We start from the raw sequence: 19615 nt of genomic DNA, 5'->3' as shown, positions 1-19615 counted from the left end.
CAGCATGTCAGACAATATAAACGGCAGTGAGTGCAGGGCTGGCTGTATACTTGTGAGATGCAGGATCCAATCAGAGACAATTCCTGGAGAGTAATTCCTAATCAAAGGCATGTGTGTACCTGCTCTGACAGACAGCTAGTTAATTAATGAGCACATGAGATCAGTACACAGACAGGCAGGAATGACAGGCTATGAGCTGTACACAGAAAAGACAGGATTAGATGCAGTATCCCAGTCACAAATATGGCTTTAACCTGCCAACAAGATGATCCACTACCCGCAGATCCTAACACTCTCTTGATCCTAATTGAACATTCATCCTTATAAATCTAATTGAATATATTCGTCCCAAATGGATCTATTCTTATGTGTTTTTTATGTGTTTTGTTCACTTTGTACATTCTACCTATAGGGTAGAACTCTTTTAAAGGTTCTTCATTAAATGTTAAGTTTTATGCTCATTCATTATATCAACATCGTATTTACAGTATTTTGTGAAAGGGTGCCCGAGAATAGGCATAGTTTGTCTTTCCTTTTGCCTTGAGGAAAAACACCGCTAGAAGGACCTAATTCTCAGGCAGATTTTGCTGTCAGAGTAAAGATTCTATAGACAGAGCCAATTAATATTTTGTACCCCTATGACAGTAGCAGTCAACGGAGTGACAGTTGAAGTTGCAGAAGATACTGGATCCTCCTAGAGAGAGTCCCAAGCACAGCGGGGTGGCCTGCTTCTGGAGAAAATGCTGGAGAGGGGCCAGCATGGTGAGCAGTAGCAATACAACAGATGATTCAGAGCAGACACCCCTGCCTGGTTGAGTAAGTGGGTACTGAAGGACATTTTCTGATATGGATTTCCTACTTGTTAGCCTAGCTTTGCTTTTTCTACTCTTATTGTTCTGTACATGTAGAAGGTATTGATATAGTGTCACTAGCTTCTATATCCTTGTACTGGATGACTGAACTCCCTTTAATATATATTTTAAAAATGATGCATTGTCTTCACATGATAGCATTTACCCATGTCAGTTTTTATTATTTGAGAATTAAAATGGGGTGTTTGGTTTACTGATAGCTGCAATTCTGTTTTCTCTGGAGATTAATGCACTGTGTTTAAATTATTTGTAGGATCCAATCACACCATAAAGAAACAGAAACCAAGGACAATAGCCAACTCCAGGTGGAGCACCATGTAGATCACAAAACTACACAATTACACTGTTTCCAAACATTTCTCTGAAAATGTATTGCATTGCAAGTGAACCTTATTCATATATTAATTCTACTCAGTTGTTTCTAAAATGTATGAACTCCTGAATATTTTAAGCATAACACCAATTACTCGCGATTCAAAGAGATAGACATTGCCTTATCTGCATTGATGTTTTATACAATTCAGTAAGGACACTATTGTCTGATTGAAAGGATAAATAAACAACATGACAGTGATATAAAAAATAAATATGCTTTAAAAAGAAGTTTATAAATTATTTAGTTATTGCATTTTTTAGGAATTTAAAGAATAAAATTGTTATGTCTAAATTATTGGTCGTAAGGATATTGTTTTAACTCTTTGCTGTTCAGATATTTGTAACCCATTTATTTAGTAATCAAATGCACATTATTCACATCAATTTTAAAACAATTTGGGCTGTGTCCAGGGTGTAACTAGGTATTTGAAGGCCTCATAGCAAAAGGTTGTAAGGGCCCCTATGTAGCACCCAATGGTGAAAAATGTATATATAACACATGTAACTTTGACAAGAAAGATGGGCCCCCATCAGCTTTGAGCCCCATATCAGCTGCACCCCTTGCACCTATGGTAGTTACGCCCAAGGCTCTGTCCACAAAGTTTGGTGCAGTAGGTGAAGGTTCTACAATAAGAAATTGCCTACCTCTCAAGCTCTAAATAATTAACAGGCTGCAGATTATACATGGACTCAGCTAATGCAAAAGTTTGTGACAGTACCACCATCCTGAATAAGCGACTTTTAGGTGCTCTAGGCTTAGTGGGATGTTGGTAATTGAAAGCTTGGATCAGTTTAGGGGGAATGAACATTTTATAAAGTATTGTTGTTTTTAATGCTATATGCGAATATCCAAAAGTTTGCAATAAATTATTCAAGCTCATGAATCTTGGTGATTGTGTGATGATGGTTACAATGAAGGCTTTACTTGGGATACATGGAACACAAAAGGGACATGGTACATAAATTTGAAATGCACAGCTTTATCACAGGTGGCATTGGTAAAGATATGACCATACATGGACCAATACATATGTCTGACAACGTGGCTGATGAACATCTTAGATTCATGTTTTTTATGGATAGCCAACCCTTGTCACCAATGAAAAATATTGAAGCTGGTCTGAGGTATGTAGCTGATTGGTATTTGTAAAGTTTCTGAGTCTCTTTCAGTCTGAGCATTATATTTACTTGTGAATCAGAAATTGTGGATAGCAACAGTCTTGAATGATTTCCATAATTTGAAAATAATGGACTTGGTTTGTGGCTCAGTATTGTTATAAACAAGCTGACATAAGAATCAAGTCAATCCAACTGGTTTGCTGGAATCCAACATAAATTCCTATAAATTGTGCCAGAGGTATATGGTCAGTATGTCGACATGTTCAGAATGTTGACAGAATGTCGACATGGATATTAGATCAACATGTGAAATTTTTACATTCACAAATGACATGGTCAAAATGTTGACATGGTCAGAAAAATGACAGTACATGTTTAGGATTAGGGTAGAGGCCAGTTTTGGGGTATAGGGTTAGGGTCAGGCAAGATATTCTAAAAATGTTAACATTCTGATATCGACATCATGTGATGTTATGAACTTTCTGTCAACATAACATCCATGTCAACAATCTGTCTACATTCTGAATGTTAACTTGTCATACCACACCTGTCCCAGACACTGGTGGACTCTCTCATGGCCTGATTCAGACCTGGATGCAAGTAAAACATTATGCGCAAGCGCCTGATGTTTTACTTATGTGTATACATCCAAGATGCACTGCACATGCATCCCTATGGTCACTGCCAGAGGATTAGAGCTGCAGCCAGTGGGCATCTCAATACACAGCCCATCAGCTGTAGCGCTAACAGAATTATGCAGTCGCAGCTGCTACTGCTTTACGTCCACCTCTTGGGCAGCCATGTAGTTGAAAGATATGCTTAAGAAATTTTTGTGTAGTTTGTGGAGCTGATCATATCTTTTTTTGTCAGGTTGCGGCCTAGGATCGCCCGTTACTCACCTCAGCGCCGGCTTCCCCTGACCTCCTGAGTGGTCAAAGGTATAATCCTCAGCGCGACGGTTAGCCCTTTACCCAATGGTAGCATTGGTTGCTGTCAGCTGACACTATCCTCCAATGGACTTCTAGGGTATTTAACCGGTCTCTTGACAACAGGAAGTTGCCTGTACATCATTGTTACTTTCAGTGAAGACTTGCTGTTGCAGCGTTCCAGGTCCCAAGCTCCATTGCTCCTAGTGACTTGTTCCTAGTGTTTATCCACAGTGTGTGTACTTAGTACAATCTCCTAGAGTCATCTCCTGTGTTAGTTCTGCATCTGAAGCCACAGTATGTGTACTTAGTACGTTATCCAAGTACCATCTCATTATAACATTCTCCTGTGCCAATTCTGCATCTGAAGCCACAGTGTGTGTAATTAGTACGTTATCCAAGTACTATCTTATCATACCATTCTCCTGTGCCATTTCTGTGTCTGAAGCCACAGTGTGTATACTAAGTACATCATCCAAGTACCATCTCATCATACCATTCTCCTAGTGCCATTCTCCTGTGTCAGCCTTGCATCAGGATCAACAGAGTGTGTACTCATTACATTACCCCAGTACAAACTTCCAGTATCTTTCTCCTTTGCTTTCACTGTGATAAGTGTTCTTCATTTTCCTACTTGTGCTGGAGACCTGACCAAAGGGCCGTGACCTGCTTGCTGGGTGCAACTTAAGCCCAAATCCCACTTAGAGAAGTAATTGTTGAACACCTCCCAGTAAGTTAGACTCTGAGCCTTTGGTCAGGACTAGCCAACATCTGGTACTAGTGGATGAGGAAGTCATTTATCCAGGCTCCTCGCCTCATGTTCCTTTCCCAACCTGGATCCTCATCTTCCAATACCTTGGCAGAGGGTCAGCATAGCCTGAGCGTGACACTTTATGGTATAAAGTGCACCATTTTTTTAACCATCCACCACCACCTAATACATAATAAATTCTTGTGATGACAGAAATTATGTGATAAATTCTATGGTCCTTCAAGAATGGGTAAGAGTTGTATTCATTCCATTGAACATTGTCATGGAGTTTAAGCTCATGCACAGAGGGGCAAGCATCAACATACTGATATATTTTTTATGCCACCTTGGTCACAAAGAATACCTGATTTTGAGGATACCTGGTTTATGTGAGTGTTATTTTCATCTTAAGGATATTGAATTTCAACCTCTATACGCACCTACTTATACCTTCTAAACCCTGCCTATAAACCTCTAAAATTGATGCTATTTGCGTACGCAGTCATACAGTAAAATAAAGACTTTAGACCTTGAGCATTTGTTCCAAAGCACAAAGTATTATACAAGTAAAGTACAGTTAGTTACACGCTGTGATCTAAGTACAATTTAGTGCAAAGAATTAAACAGACCCAAGATACAGTCATACATACGCAAGCGCTCTGGGACCAGATTCCGGCATCAACTAGAGACCTCCGTCAATCAGCAATCAGCAGAATAGACTAGAAACCCAGGGTCAGAGCACACGTATTTATACCCCCCAGAAATAGACAACACAATAGAGGAGTTTGTTGCTGATCCCATTGGTTCCCAATGCGGGTGCATTTGTTACATGGCATTTAACAGGTTGGTTCAAATGGACACAGAACAGCCTCTAACAGCTTGTTGCCTCCTCTCTTTCCCCTGCATGCAAATCTAGTCTGTTGGTTTCACAAAATACATTTTGGTGCTTTATATCTCTACGGTCCATAAGTTGAGAATGCATATTCCGATCTTCACACCGATTATACCGGAAAGCTGTGGATAAAGTGCGGATCAGTATAATATCAAACACGGCTTACTTATCACATATTAAACCTTAGATACCAAAATAGTCTTTATTTCACAGCATTTGTAATAAATGAATAAAACTTGGATCTTTTACTTCATAGCTATGGAACCTTTTGTGTAAGTGTGCATTATGTAAGTATTAGGGATATGGGAAAAGACGCTAGTTATGTTTATCTGATTTGTGGCAGATGTGCATGCATGCAGCTAATAAACAGCGTTCGCATGCAGGATTTTGTGCATTCGCTACTGTGCTTCATGTTAGCAGCGCAACTGTGCGTAATGTGTGGTGTTTATGCATGAGATTCTATCTATGATGGATTTAACACATATATATATATATAAATATTTATATATATATATATATATAGACACATACATACACACACATATCTCATTCCTTACTAACAGTTTCAAACTGTAATGCAAATGTGTTACAAATGTGGGGCCATTCTGTCTGGGAGTTAGACTAAAACCTGTTTAGGATTCAGAAAAATTCAATTGTGTAGATCAATGTCTGGGTTATATTACAATTGCCACAACTATACTTGTCTATATACAGGGATTCCCAATTTGTATGTAAAACACTCACAGTATTCTGGTGTATTGTCTATTCTATTTACTTTTCTTAGGAGGCTGTTTTCTAGTTGTTTTTGGTTGATTATCAAAAACATTGCCATCTGTACTTAGCTCGTGAGTTGTAACTTAAAATGGCGCTGGTCGCAAAATGGCGTCTTGCAGATTCTTATTTTTTAATATGGAGTCTAGCTGCCATTCGCAAGATGGCGTAACGCACGCTAATTTTTACGCTGATTCCGTCTCAGCCACTAATCCAGCTTCGACAATCTATTGCCCATCAACACCTTCAGGAAGGCAGCAGTTATAGCTCTTGCATGGAACCCCTGTGTCTTTCTGAGTACCCTGGATTGCACAGGAAATACTCAAAAGATATGATACCTTTATTTTACACGGCACACACTACAGTCATGTAAAAATGGTTACTGCAGAATATACAGAAATTTCAGTAGTATTAGACACACTCTGAGATGCCCTCCACTCTCTCAGACATTGAGCTCTTCAGTAATAGAATTAGCAATCAGTTAGGCTTACCCATCTGGACTGCTGAAGGTACCACGGAAAGGGAGGATGCTAAGTAACTTTACTGGGGGCACTGTATAAGAGGAATTATTGGGGGCACTGCATATGAGGCACTGTATAAAGTGCACTACTGGGGGCACTGCATACAAGGCACTACTGGGGGCACTTTATGAGGGGTATTACTGGGGGCACTGCATAAGGGGCACTACTGGTGGCACCATATAAGGGGCACTACTGGAGGCACTGTATAAGGGGCACTACTGGGGGCACTGTATAAGGGGAACTACTAGGGCACTGTTTAAGGGGCTTTACTGGGGCACTGTATAAGGGGCACTACTGGGGGCACAGCATAAGGAGCACTACTACAGGGAGTACTGCATAAGGAGCACTACTGGGGGAATTGCATAATGGGTACCACTACTGGGGGCACTGCATTAAGGGCACTACTACTGGGACACTGCATAAGAGGCACTACTCCAGGGGACATTGCATAAGGGGCACTGCTACTGGGGGCATTGCATAAGGGGGCACTACAACTGGGGACAATGGATAATAGGCACTAAGACAGTGGGCATTGCATAAGGTTCACTACTACTAGGGGCATTGCTAAAGTGCACTACTACTGGGGGTATTGCATAAGGGGCATAAAGGTGCATAGAGAATGGAAAACAATATTCCCAGAGTGACGAGAAATGGTGGCATGTCATGTTGACACAGCCCAATTTTTTCAGTGTCCACGCCCCTTGTAGCATGTGGCCAGGCCCACTTTATTCTCCTTCTGCACGTGCACACAGTGGGGCACCATATTTCATCTTTTCCTGGGCGCCAAAGACCCTAGTTACGCCACTGGTCCAGGGGCATTGCAAAAGACCAGGATAGCTGTCTTTTGTGAGGTAAATTGCATTTCTAGGTACATACCACGGTAATCAACCATGGTGTCTACCTGAAGAGAGGCGGGATGTACCGCATCGCAGATGCAATACTTCGAACATCCCACCCATAGTCATGTAAAGAACTATTGTCAGTCCTGTTCTGTAAGAAGTTCTGTGTCAGAATTCCTTTCCTAAACCTGACTATAGGGCACCCTATGTCCCCATTCTAGCAGTCCAAGTTTTCTATGAACATAAAGGCATGGACTTAGGGCCTGATTCAGAGCCGGACGCTATTTGCGCTCGCTCGTTCAGAAAAAAGGGGTGGCTATTCAAATGAACTGTTCGCTCTTTGCGGTCTGTTCACGCCTCTATGTCTGAATGAGCGAACAAAACTTGCGGTCGTTTTTTGGGAAACTACGCCCCCTGGCCGCTCGCATCCTACGTCATGTCCGCTATTTATTAGATTAATCGAGTACATCGACCAGCGTATGAACTGCTCGCTATTCTTGTGGTTGGTTTTTCCTACCGCAATCATGCGAGCAGTTCTGACTATAAAATAACCCAGTGACGTGGTCAATGATGCTGCTGTATTAATTATGCACACCCATAAAACACCCGTTTTGACCTTTAAGCACGCCTGCGTTCGGATCTCCACTCCCCATTTTCAAGCACCTTCCCCTGTTACCACCCACATACGCCTCCTCCTGTCACTCAAAATAGCAGGCATTTGCTATTTAGCGAACAAACGATTTTCGGCCGCACTGACTGGTTCGCGCATGTGTATTACGATCCGTACGCATGCGCAGTTGTGCAAACATCGCTCGGAACGAACAAGCGGCCACTTACGAGCGGCTCTCAATCAGGCCCTTAGTCAGCTCTTTGGAAAAGTCGGCTCTAGTAATCTTAGACTACAGCACCTGGCTTCTATAGGCAATTCCCTTGCATACATTAAACGTAGCACATTTTCTAAGGACCATCTCCTTGTGTATACCTGGCTGGGCAGTGGCATCACAAGGGGGGTCCAGTACAGCCCTCCTTGCACTGAGTGAGGGTCACCACTGTGGCTGGGAATCCCAATCAAAATGGACCAGTGTACCCATCGGGAATCCCGATCAAAATGGACCAGTGTACCCACTTATGTGCCATCTAATGAAGGACCTCTGCTGGTTGTCTTAAATTGATAGAAGGAAAAAATATCTATAACTAGAGATGTGCGTGTTTTGGTTTGAGCAAAACCACCCTTATGTGTTCTTCATTTTTTTCTCTTTTGGATTTCTTTAAAATTGTTAAAAACAGCTAAAATCATGTAATATGGATCTGTTTACATGCAATCCAGAGATCCAAGATTTGAACTTAAGGAAGCGATCTGAGCTAGGACTCAGGATCCCAAAATTTGGGTGTGTTCGGTTTTCAGCAAAACCAAACTGCACAATTCTAATAAGAACTGAGTTAAAACAACCATCTGACTGGATTGGTAGTACAGGATATCTTAATTTTACTCTGATGAAATCACAGTGATGATATTAGCTTGCATAGTATATATGGTGACAGTACTTAAAGTGCATGGGCGCAGCAATGATTACTAGCAGTGTAGCATGTGCAAAAGCAGCTCTGATATACAGCAGGCCTTGGGCACTAACAAGCAGGTATATGTGTGCTATTTTACAGGTATAGCTTGGCACAGTCTCTAATTAACAGGCTTATCCTAAAAGCACACACATTAGCAGAAATTACACAGGTAGGCCATGAAAAATGAAGTACAGCAGTAGGAGTGCAGTTCCCAGGATATGTCAAAGCACAGTCTCTATTTAGCAAACTTCAGCAGTGTAACACATGCACAGGCAGTAATGTTATGCAGCAGGTGTTGGACACTGACAAGCAGGTGTATGTGTGCTATATCCATACTTGCCTACCCTCCTGATTCAGCTGGGAGCCTTCCAAAAATTGGGTGCCGCTCCCGGCCCCCTGGAAAGGCAGACAAGCCTCCCGGCGGCCCCCCCCACATTAACAAGAGAAACTCCTGCAGTAGGGTCATTTTGGCCCTGCCCCCTGCTTCACTGTGTCAGTAATCTTGCCCACAATTAACGGCAATATATCCGGTCCCACCCCTTGTGTTGGCCCCACCACCTGCTATGCCAATCTGGCTGCTGCCTCCTGGAAGGGACAGCCAGAATATCGGCAACCCTGGCTATACCTCAGGTATAATTTGGCACAATCTCTGGTTATCAGTAGAGATGTGCGCCGACCCCCGTATTTGGTTTTGGGTCTGTATCTCCTCGTGTTTTGGATCTGTATTCGTTTTGCCAAAACCGCCCCTTACTTGTTTTGGTTTTCGGTTTTGGATCTGTATTTTTTATCAAAAAATTATAAAAACTGCTAAAATCACATAATTTGGGATTTTGTTTGCTCCTACAGTATTATTAACCTCAATAACATTATTTTCCACTTGTTTTCAGTCAATTTTGAACACCACACAGCTCACAATATTGTTTTCATTCAGTTAAGGCCCAAAAATTGCACCAAGCTAGCTGTATGACTAAGCTAAGCGGCAGCAGGGGGCGGCATAAACATGTGGCAGTTCAACTTCAAACATCGCACATCAGGAAACAAATGCTTTTATTATTCAAGATGCCTGAGGGAATTCGAGTATGTATATAGTTGAAAGCGGGGACAGGAAGGGTTGATTGGTAGTAAATTTTAGTTAATTTTTTTATTCCAAAGTAAATTTATGAGGGAGAAGACTAGGGGAGGCATATACAAAAAATATTTTACTCATTCAAATCAGTCTTTACCCCAGGATAATCCTTGAGCGCCATGCCTGCTTCTGCTGCTGGGAGTGGATTTTCATCCCAGAAGGGGACCAGGAAGAGTGCTTTCCAAAACAATTGCCTGTTAAATAAACCTTTGCAAAATTCTTGAAAAGCATTTCCCAACCTGTACAGGTACATTAAAAAAAACAGTTAGTGGCCTCCAAACTATTGTTGTACCCACTGTCCACTTAACCAGCACAGATATGTGGACAAGCAGAACAGAGCACATGCAAAATTTAAGGTTTAAGTTTTACATTGTGTTTTTTTTGAGAATCCTTGAGCGTCATGCATGCTGCTGCTGCTGGGAGTGGATTTTCATCCCAGAAGGGATGAAGATGTTGTTTCTTTCTTCCCAATGGACACAGATCTGAAGAGATGTAAAGAGCTGTTAATAAGCAAATTAAAACTAAACTTTCAAAACTTTCTTTCTTCCCAACGGACACAGATCTGAAGAGAAGTAAAGAGCTGTTGATAAGCAAATTAAAACTAATCTTTCAAAACACCCACTGGTGATGCAGATGAGTCAACACAACCAAGTTTTAACTTTTGATATCTGATCGGGTCAGAATTGCCTACAATTAATGACACCTCTACCATGACTCCATCTGATACGGTCACCATTCAAGAATGGTTGAAGACTATTTAAAAAAATTTAATGATAGCATCCAAATTGGCATGTCGGACAGTCCATTTGACTACTGTCAGGAAAAAAGGTAATTTGGAGGCCCTTGCACAAACTGGCTTTGCTTTACTTGAGCTGCCCATCCTCCAGTGTGTACTCAGAAAGAGTTTTCAGCACAGTCGGGAACCTTGTCAGTGATCGGCCAATGAGGCTACTTCCCTAAAATGTGGAAAAGATGATGTCCATCAAAACGAACTAAAAATTCTATGAGAACGACCTTTACCGTCAATTACGTGCAAAAATTACAGAGGACGTTATGATGTAGATCATTGATGATCACAATACATGATCATAATGTACATCATTGCAGATGACGTAACAGGGTGGATGTTCATAGATGGTTAAGGTCCCTATCTCTACTAATTTTGGCTTTACAAATGGTACAGATGCTTTCACAACTGTTGTCAGGATTTGGGTTAAAATAATTCCACACCCAAGATGTGGCTTTTCTAGTTTTATGCCCAGGCATCACTCCAGCCTATAACCCCAGTTTATATTGTTACCCCAGCCTATACCATCACCCCAGATTATACCAGCACCCAAGCCTATATCATTATCCCATCCTGTGTTGTGCATAAATTACAGCTACGCTCCCTATTAGATTGGGGATTCATTGTCCACTTTAGTGAATGTGAGCTCCATTTTAATCCATATCACCACACCCCCTACACATCTTCTGACCTGGGCTACAGGAGGAGCAGCTGCACTCTGGAATATAGTTGCATGGAGCTGCCCCTCTGACTCACTGAAATTCAGATAGAGGGCCTATGGGTAGGGAGTAGGGACACTATTAATCAGAGAATGCAGTTTTAGCAGCTTTATTCCATTTTTTAAACCAAATCCTCTATTTTAACCTTTTGAAAATATGTTTATGTGAATCTCAGCTGAGGCATTTATGATGTCATTATGTTTAATATATTATGCACATTATTTAGCACTTTATTGTGGTCTTGTAGTCAGCGTGTAGATTAATAATTTATTCATGATTGAGAAAAGAAGTGAAAAGTTGCAATTTTTTATTGCTGACTTTGTGTTATTAAATTGTAAAATTGTGAAGTTTCCACTTACAGTGTGACAATATTTTTTTATGAATAAGAAAAGAATAACACACTGCGCTACCACTTACAGTGTGACAATATTTTTTACGAATACACTGCATTTTCCACATACAGTGTGACAATAATTTTTACGAAAACAATGCATTTTCCACTTACAGTGTCACAATATTTTTTAGGTTCCCCTATACAGGTGCTGGTGAATTCTGGATGGAGTGGAGAAGACTTTCAGCAAAGTGAACAGGCCAGGTCAGAACCAAAACGGACAACAAGGTACCAGGGAGCAGACGTGTGCAGGTCACAGAGGATAGCCAAGGTCAAACCAGATTACCAAATGCAGTACCAGGGATTAGACAGAAGCAGGTCAGAAACAAAGCCAGGGTCAAGAACAGATTTGCCGAGGCTGATTGCAATAATCCTCTAATCAGTGCAGCTGGTGATTTCACTGAGCAGGATAATAGACTGCTAATGATGTTTGCTGAGTAAGTTCACTGGAACAGCTTGTGATTCCTAAACTGGAATACAGCAGCACACAAATCAGGACACAGAAACTGTAGATATTGAGTCAGATGGCAGTGACGGTATTCTGCACAAAGGAGCAACAGGATAGAACTTAACACTGGGAAGAAACTCTGCTCTGGCACCAGTGGGAGTTCTCACAGGGTATATGAATCAGCTGCCAGTCCTTGATAGGCTGCTGAGGTCAGCTGAGGCAGGAGCACTCCCACTCGAAGAATGCTAGCAGCTGACATAGTGCATGATGGTGATGTCAGTGCATGGTTCTTGAACAACGTCAGGCAAAAATCCTGACCTGTAGCAAATGGTAATGTAAGTCACACAATTTGAGCAGAGTGTGACAGCTGTAAGTTCTATTTTAGCCTCTGACCCAGATCTTCAGGCTCAGAGGTCCAACAAGTAGAAATTATTATTTAATTATTACTGAGAGACCCTCAAACCTGGGCCTTTGGTCTTCTCTCCAGTATGGCAGCACTACAGACTGTGGAATAATTTTTTGCCACATTAGGGCTGCTTTACTATGATCCTGGCAAAGCAGCCTTGGAAGAGGCCAGTCTCAGGTCATTAAAACAGAAGAATAGGGTCGCTGAAGACTACTGTACAGAGTTCCATAAGTGGGCCGTGGATGTTGGTTGGAATGACCCGCCTTTACAGTTTTGCTGGGGGTTATTGGAGCAAATTAAGGATATCCTGGTCCAATATCCTTCTCCGGATTCTCTGGATAACCTCATGAATCTAGGTATCTTCATTGAACGGCAACTCCAGGAGCGCAGCGTTGAAAAGAATTTACCGCCTCTGACTCCATGATTTCTGCTATAGATAGCTTCATCTGAGCCGGAGGAAACAATGCAACTGGGAGCATTTCATCTACCAGCCAAAGAGTAACATAGGTGACATTTGTTGGGTCTTTGCCTCTATTGTGGTGGTAAAGGACATGTAGCCCATCTTTGTCCTGTCAAGATGGGAAAAGGCAAGATCTGGATGTGTTAGGAGAGGTACATCTAGTCCTTGCATCCATCTCTCCAGAAATTCTGTCCTTATCACCGCGGTGATCAATCTACCCTCAAGTTTCTGTCCCGGCCTTCGTAGACAGTGGAGCGGCGGATAACTTTAAGGACATGTCCTTTTTCAAGACCTTGGGTCTGAAACCCATGTCATTATCCACTCCCGTGTCGGTTATCGGTCTTAATGGGGCAAGACTTTCCAAAGTTCCTATTGTCTCCCGGACTCCACCCATATCATTATCTGTTGGCACGCACCAGGAAGACTTATCATTCCTCCTTCTTCAGTATCTGCTGGCTCCAGTTGTCCTGGGGTTACCCTGTTGAAAAGACACAACCCTGTGATACAATGGCAAACTGGTGAAATCCTAGAGTGGGGATCAACCTTCTTTTCCCAGTGTCTGTCTCGACCTGTTCACCTTGCTGCTGCTGCATCACCCAAAGCTTCAGCTACTGTATCCATGCTCCATATCATGATTTAGCCGAGGTTTTCTCCAAGAAAAAAGCTGATGTTCTTCCGCCTCGCCATCCTTTTGATTGTGCCATTGACATATTACCTGGTGCCAGGCTTCCTAAAGGCAGACTGTATGCCTTATCTATCCCAGAAGATAATACAATGCAAGAATAATTCAGGAGGCTCTAGACAAGGGGTTCATTCATCCTTCTGAGTCCCCAGTTGGAGCAGGTTTCTTCTTTGTCCAGAAGAAGGATGGAACACTCCGACCCTGCATAGACTTCCATGGTCTAAACAAAATCACAGTCAAGAATGCGTATCCCTTGCCGCTCATCTCCATTCTTTTTGACCAACTGCATGAGGCTTCTATTTTTTCAAAATTGATCTTAGAGGCACATACAACCTCATACGCATCAGAGATGGAGATGAGTGGAAGACAGCTTTTAACACCCAATCTGGACACTTTGAATATCTAGTAATGCCATTTGGTCTCTCCAACGCTCCAGCCATGTTCCACGAAGTGTTAAGAGATTTTTTGGGAATCTTTGCAGTGCTCTATTTGGATGACATCCTCATCTATTCCAAATCTGTGGAAGAACATCGTAGCCATGTGAGACAGATCCTGCAGAGATTACTGGACAACAACTTGTATGCCAAACTGGAGAAATGTGAGTTTGATGTGAGAGAAGTCTCATTATTAGGCTATATTATCTCATTGCAAGGTTTCTCCATGGACCCTGGTGGATTTGGAGCAGCCCATTATGTTGAAGTCCATCCAATGATTCCTGGGCTTTGCGAATTATTAATGCAGATTCATTAAAGCTTTCTACTCCATCATCACACCCATCGTAGAGCTGACTAAGAAAGGAGCTGAGGTCGCTAATTGGTCGGCTACTGCTATTGAAGCCTTCAGGATGCTCAAGAAGGCTTTTGCTTCAGCTCCAATTCTTCTACATCCTGATCCAGAGTTGCCATTTGTCATTAAGGTGGATGGATCAGAAGTTGGAGTGGGGACTGTCCTCTCTCAGAAGGATCTCAGGGATAGTAAGCTCCATCCATGTGCATTCTTTTCCCGGAAATTTGATTCCACGGAGAGGAACTACGATGTTGGAATTTAGAACTTCTAGCCATAAAGTGGGCCTTTGAGGACTGGAGGCACTGGTTAGAGGGGGGCTAATCATGTGGTGATGGTTCTCATGGACATACATCGAAACAGCCAAGAAATTGAACGCAAGGCAGGCTCTTACAGCTCTATTCTTCACCCAATGTAATTATATTATCTTCTTCTGGCCCGGGTCTAAGAACATAAAGGCGGACACCCTGTCTCTAAGTTTTTCTTTTGACCAGCCTGCAATTTCATCAGAAGAAACCATCATTCCGATGTCCAAGATTGTTGGAGCCTTGACCAGAACTCTGGCAGATTCCCTCAGGACTTGTCAGTCCAAAGCTCCCCTTGAAAAATCGCCAGGTGTTCTCTTTGTTCCAGAGAAGTTTTGCAAAACAGTCTTGAAGGACTTCCACTCTTCTAAAGCGGTGGGTCACCCAAGCATTGCTTGGACTTTGGAGCTCTTGTCACAGTCTGTTTGGTGGGCATCCATGACTCAGGATACTCAGGAATTCATTCTTGCATGCAATGTCTGTTCTCAGAAAAAGACTCTCCAGACATCTCCTTCAGGCCTGCATTGTCTTCTGCCTATGCCTTCGAAGCCTTGGACCCACATTGCAATGGACTTCGTCATTGATCTTCCTTTGTCTTCTCGCTGTTCGGTCATATGGCTGATGGTTGACCATTTCTCCAAAATGGTTCATTTTGTGCCTCTTACCAAATTACCATCAGATAAGGATTGTCTGCTTTATTTCTGCAACATATATTCAGAATTCATGGGCTCCCATCAGACATCATCTCGGATCATGGGTCTCAGTTCATTGCCCGGTTTTGGAGATGTTTCTGTACTGACCTTGGTTTCAACGTGAGTCTGTCCTTGGGTTACCATCCACAGTCCAACGGGCAGATGGAGCAGGCCAGTCAGTCTTTGGAACAGTACCTCCGCTGTTTCATCTCAAAATATCAAAATGACTGGGTTTCTCTGTTGCCATTTGCTGAATTTTCTTTAACTAATTCCTGCCATTGTGCTTCTTCTGTTTCTCCATTTTTCTGTCATCTTGGGACTCATTCTAGAAGTAATTCTTTCGAAACCAAACAAACTGGAGTTCCATCATCCTCATCTGTTTCAAGGTTTCGGGCAGTCTGGAGGAAGGTACAGCATGCCCTACTCCAAGCAACTGGTAATTCTCAGCGCTGAGCCAACAAGCATCGTAGACCATGTAAATTCAAAGTGGGAGACCTGGTGTGGCATTCTTCCAGGAACATTAATCTTTGCAAGAGGTCACAAAAACTGGGTCCCAAGTGAATTGGTCCATTCAAGATTAACTCACAGGTCAATCCAGTTGCTTTGCATTTACAGTTAGCCAGGACACTCGGGATTAATAATACATTTCATTCTTCACTTCTTAAACCAGTATTCTTCTACTCAAGATTTTCTTTTAAACATTCTGCCAGGCATCCATCAGGTCTTGTTCAGGGTCGCCAGGAGTTTGTGGTAGAAAATATACTCGATTCCAGACTTTCATGGGGCAAACTACAATTCTTAGTCCATTCGAAGGGCTATGCTCTAGAGGAGCATTCCTGGATCTCCAAAAGGGCCTTACATGTGGCTATCCTTAAGGGGTCTTGGGGTTCCTTAACCCCTCATCAAGGGGGGGTACTGTTGCAAGCTGCCACACTACAAATGCAGGGTGAGAAGAACACTTGGCAAGCATTTGCTTGAAACTCCTCCTACCTCTTGTCCATCATTCTAGGAGTTATCTGAATGGGCTCCTGCATCTATATTCTTCTGGTACAAATGTTTCCCCGATGCCGGTGATAGCATTTCACATGTTTCCGGTTCTGGCATTTGTCTCCTTTATCCAGTCAAATTCCCAGTATCCAGTCAGTTTTATTGCTCCTGCCATATATGTCATCCAGGGGGCATGGTCCACACATATACTACCTGCCGTTTGTATCATCTGGGCGGCAGGGTCTGCATTTTTGTTCTCTGCCGCTTGTGTCATCCAGATGGCACAGACCACACTCAGGGCCTAATTCAGACCCGCTCGTGAGTGCTGAGCGCTCACAAATGGGTCGATGTTGGCCAAGTGCGCATGCGCACGACGGAGGCAGCTCCGTCGCGCGCATGCGCGAGACCCGAATAACGATGGCCAAGCCGTCATTATGGGTCTCGCACCAAAGGGGGCTACACAGGCCAAAGGCTGCTACTCAGCCCTAAGGCCACATCTAGCCAAGCATTCCAGCTCTCAAGGCTGCTACACAGCCCAGAGGCTGCCACACTGTCCAAAGACTGCTACTCAACCAAAGGGTGCATCTCGTTATTTGACCCACACTACTTTGCTACATCCCAGTCTTCTAGACTGTTGCTGGACTGAGTTTTGGGGTAACTATCCCTACAAACTCTAACAAGCCCCATCCCTGGATGGACACAGCAGCCCCTAGATGGACACAACAGCCACTGCCCTTTGATATACACAGCAGCCCCTCTTGGATGAAGCACAGCCCTGACAGCCCGGAACTCAGCAAGCAAATGGCACCAATTACCGTGGGGAGGGACTTTTATACAATCCAAAACCAGAGAGAATATGACAGCAGGATGATGATGTTTTCCCTTGCTTTGAGATTCGAGTCAGGTGGGAGAACCCGAGCCGGACTCGGATCTCGCCTCAGATATGGAAGTTCGAGTGGGTCCGGTTCTCAGGGAACCGGACCCGCTCATCTTTAATTATCAGGCTTTAGCTCAAGGGCACACAGACTAATAGCAGAAATGACACAAGTAGGCTGTGAAAAATTTACAATGCACTAATCTGACACTGATACACTAGTTGAGATTGATACCCAGACAAACTGACCCCAAAAATGACCAGGTTATTAGGATCATTTGTAAATTTTAAATAATCTTAGCATGTATACCTTTCAGCAGTAAAGGTCAATAGCAATGGTAGCCACTTTCGCGAATACCAACTGACGTTAGCATGTAACACTTGGGGGGTATATTTACTAAAGTGTGGGTTTTTAGAAGTGGAGATGTTGCCCATAGCAAGCAATCAGATTCTACTTAACATTTAATTAGCACCTTCTAGAAGAAAATAGCTAGAATCTGATTGGTTGCTATGGGCAACATCTCCACTTCTAAAAACCAGCACTTTAATAAATATACAGTACCCCTTGAAGTTTTAAAACACAATGGCAAAAAATTACCTTTTACTGATACTAACTGACAATTAGCATATAACACTTGTTTTTAAATTCAATGGTATTAAATTAACCTTTTGCAGATATCAACTCACATTAGCATGAAATACATTCCTTTAACAAGCATAGAGGAAATAGCTAAAGAGGTCACATACAAATTATATAATCAGCGCATTAGCAAGCCTTTTACAGAAAGTGACATTTGAAAAACATAAGGTATTTAGCATGTCATAAAAATGAAGCATTAAAAGCAGCAGGTGCCACAGCGGGCAAAGATGCACAACTACTATGCAAGGCTTCAGCAAAATGTACAATACCAAATACCTTTCCTCAGACCCCCTTCCCCCCTGAATCGAGTTTACAGGGGCTAGGGTGAACCTATCACCATAGGCAGGGGCGTCGGAACAATTTTATGTTGGGGGGCAAAGGTATGCAGTGGAAGAGGCTGAAATTAAACCAATGTGTCTCACCCCATGCTGTGGCTTTTCTGCCACCTCCGACCTCCAGCACTGCCTGTGATACAAAACACTGCACCAGGCTGCACTCCATTCTCCGGCAGTCTGCAAGCAGATGCGGGACAGCTGCACAGCTCCAGAGGCCCAGTAAGCAGCAGCAGGCCTCACTCACAGGGTCCTGCCAGTGCGGCGATGCTCTTTTCAATTGCAGCAGGTCCCTCATCCAGATGCCATTTCTAGGGGTACTCATCAGGTCTCCACTAGCTGGGGCTGTCTTTTACTCTGCCAGGGAAGTCCAGGACTTCAGGTCTTCTCCAAGGGTCTGGTCAGTGGCAGCGAGGTCCTTTGGTCCTCTTATCCTGATGGTCAATCTCCAGCGGGGTCCTCTCCAGTCCAGCAACACAGCAGACAGTTAAGCACTCCCTTTCATTCAGTCATAGGGGTCTTCTTCTTCTTCACGGGTCCCAGTCAGCAGTGGCAGGTAGGACGTCCCCCTCTTCTCTGTGTGTCTGGCGGTGGAGGTAATCAGCAAGCAGAGGCAGGGGCCCTTGCCATGGTGGTTGCCATTTTCCCAGTAAGTTTTTGCTGCTCTGCAGCACCAGTCCTGCATTGTGGAGCAGCACATTGGAATCTGCAGGGAGGTAAGTACATTATTAACTATGGGTGCAGGGTGTGCGGTGAAGGCCCATGTGCACCGCACACCTTGCACCCATTATTAAGCAGGGTTGCCTGCCATCCCGATCGGCCAGGAGCCTCCCGATATTCGGGTGCAACTCCCAGCCCCCCGGAAAGGCAGGCAAGCCTCCCACGGCCGCCAATCCCCCCAACCCCACCGCCTCAATTACCTGTTACACCCCCGCAGTGGATGGGCAGTGACATGATTCGCACTGAATCTAATCATTTTGGCCCCGCCCTCTGCTTCACGATGCCAGTATTATCGGCATTGTGTAGCAGGGGCTGGGCCAAAAAGACGTGATCATGTGACCGTGACCTTGTCATGCCTACAAACGTCAGGCACACACCCGGCCATGCACTCTTTTGCCGGCACGTCCCCCTTGCCCTGCTGATCTGGCTGCTTCCTTCTGAAAGGAGCAGCCAGAAAGTCAGCAACTATGTTATGATGACACCTATGCTTTTTTCTCCTCCACAGCAGGGAACCCTGGTCCTGTCAGCGCTGCTCCTTTTATTCCCCAGTCCGTGGCTGGGCTCCTCCTTTGCTCTAAGCCCCTCCACTCTGAGTGGCCCTGGTCTACCAGTAACAGCCAGCCCCCTATGATCACTG

Source organism: Taudactylus pleione, unplaced genomic scaffold, assembly GCF_031769625.1.
Source record: "Taudactylus pleione unplaced genomic scaffold, aTauple2 ptg000186l, whole genome shotgun sequence".
In the NCBI taxonomy this organism is placed as follows: Eukaryota; Metazoa; Chordata; class Amphibia; order Anura; family Myobatrachidae; genus Taudactylus; species Taudactylus pleione.
The sequence above is the reverse complement of the archived record's forward strand: the minus strand, read 5'-3'. Positions refer to the sequence as shown.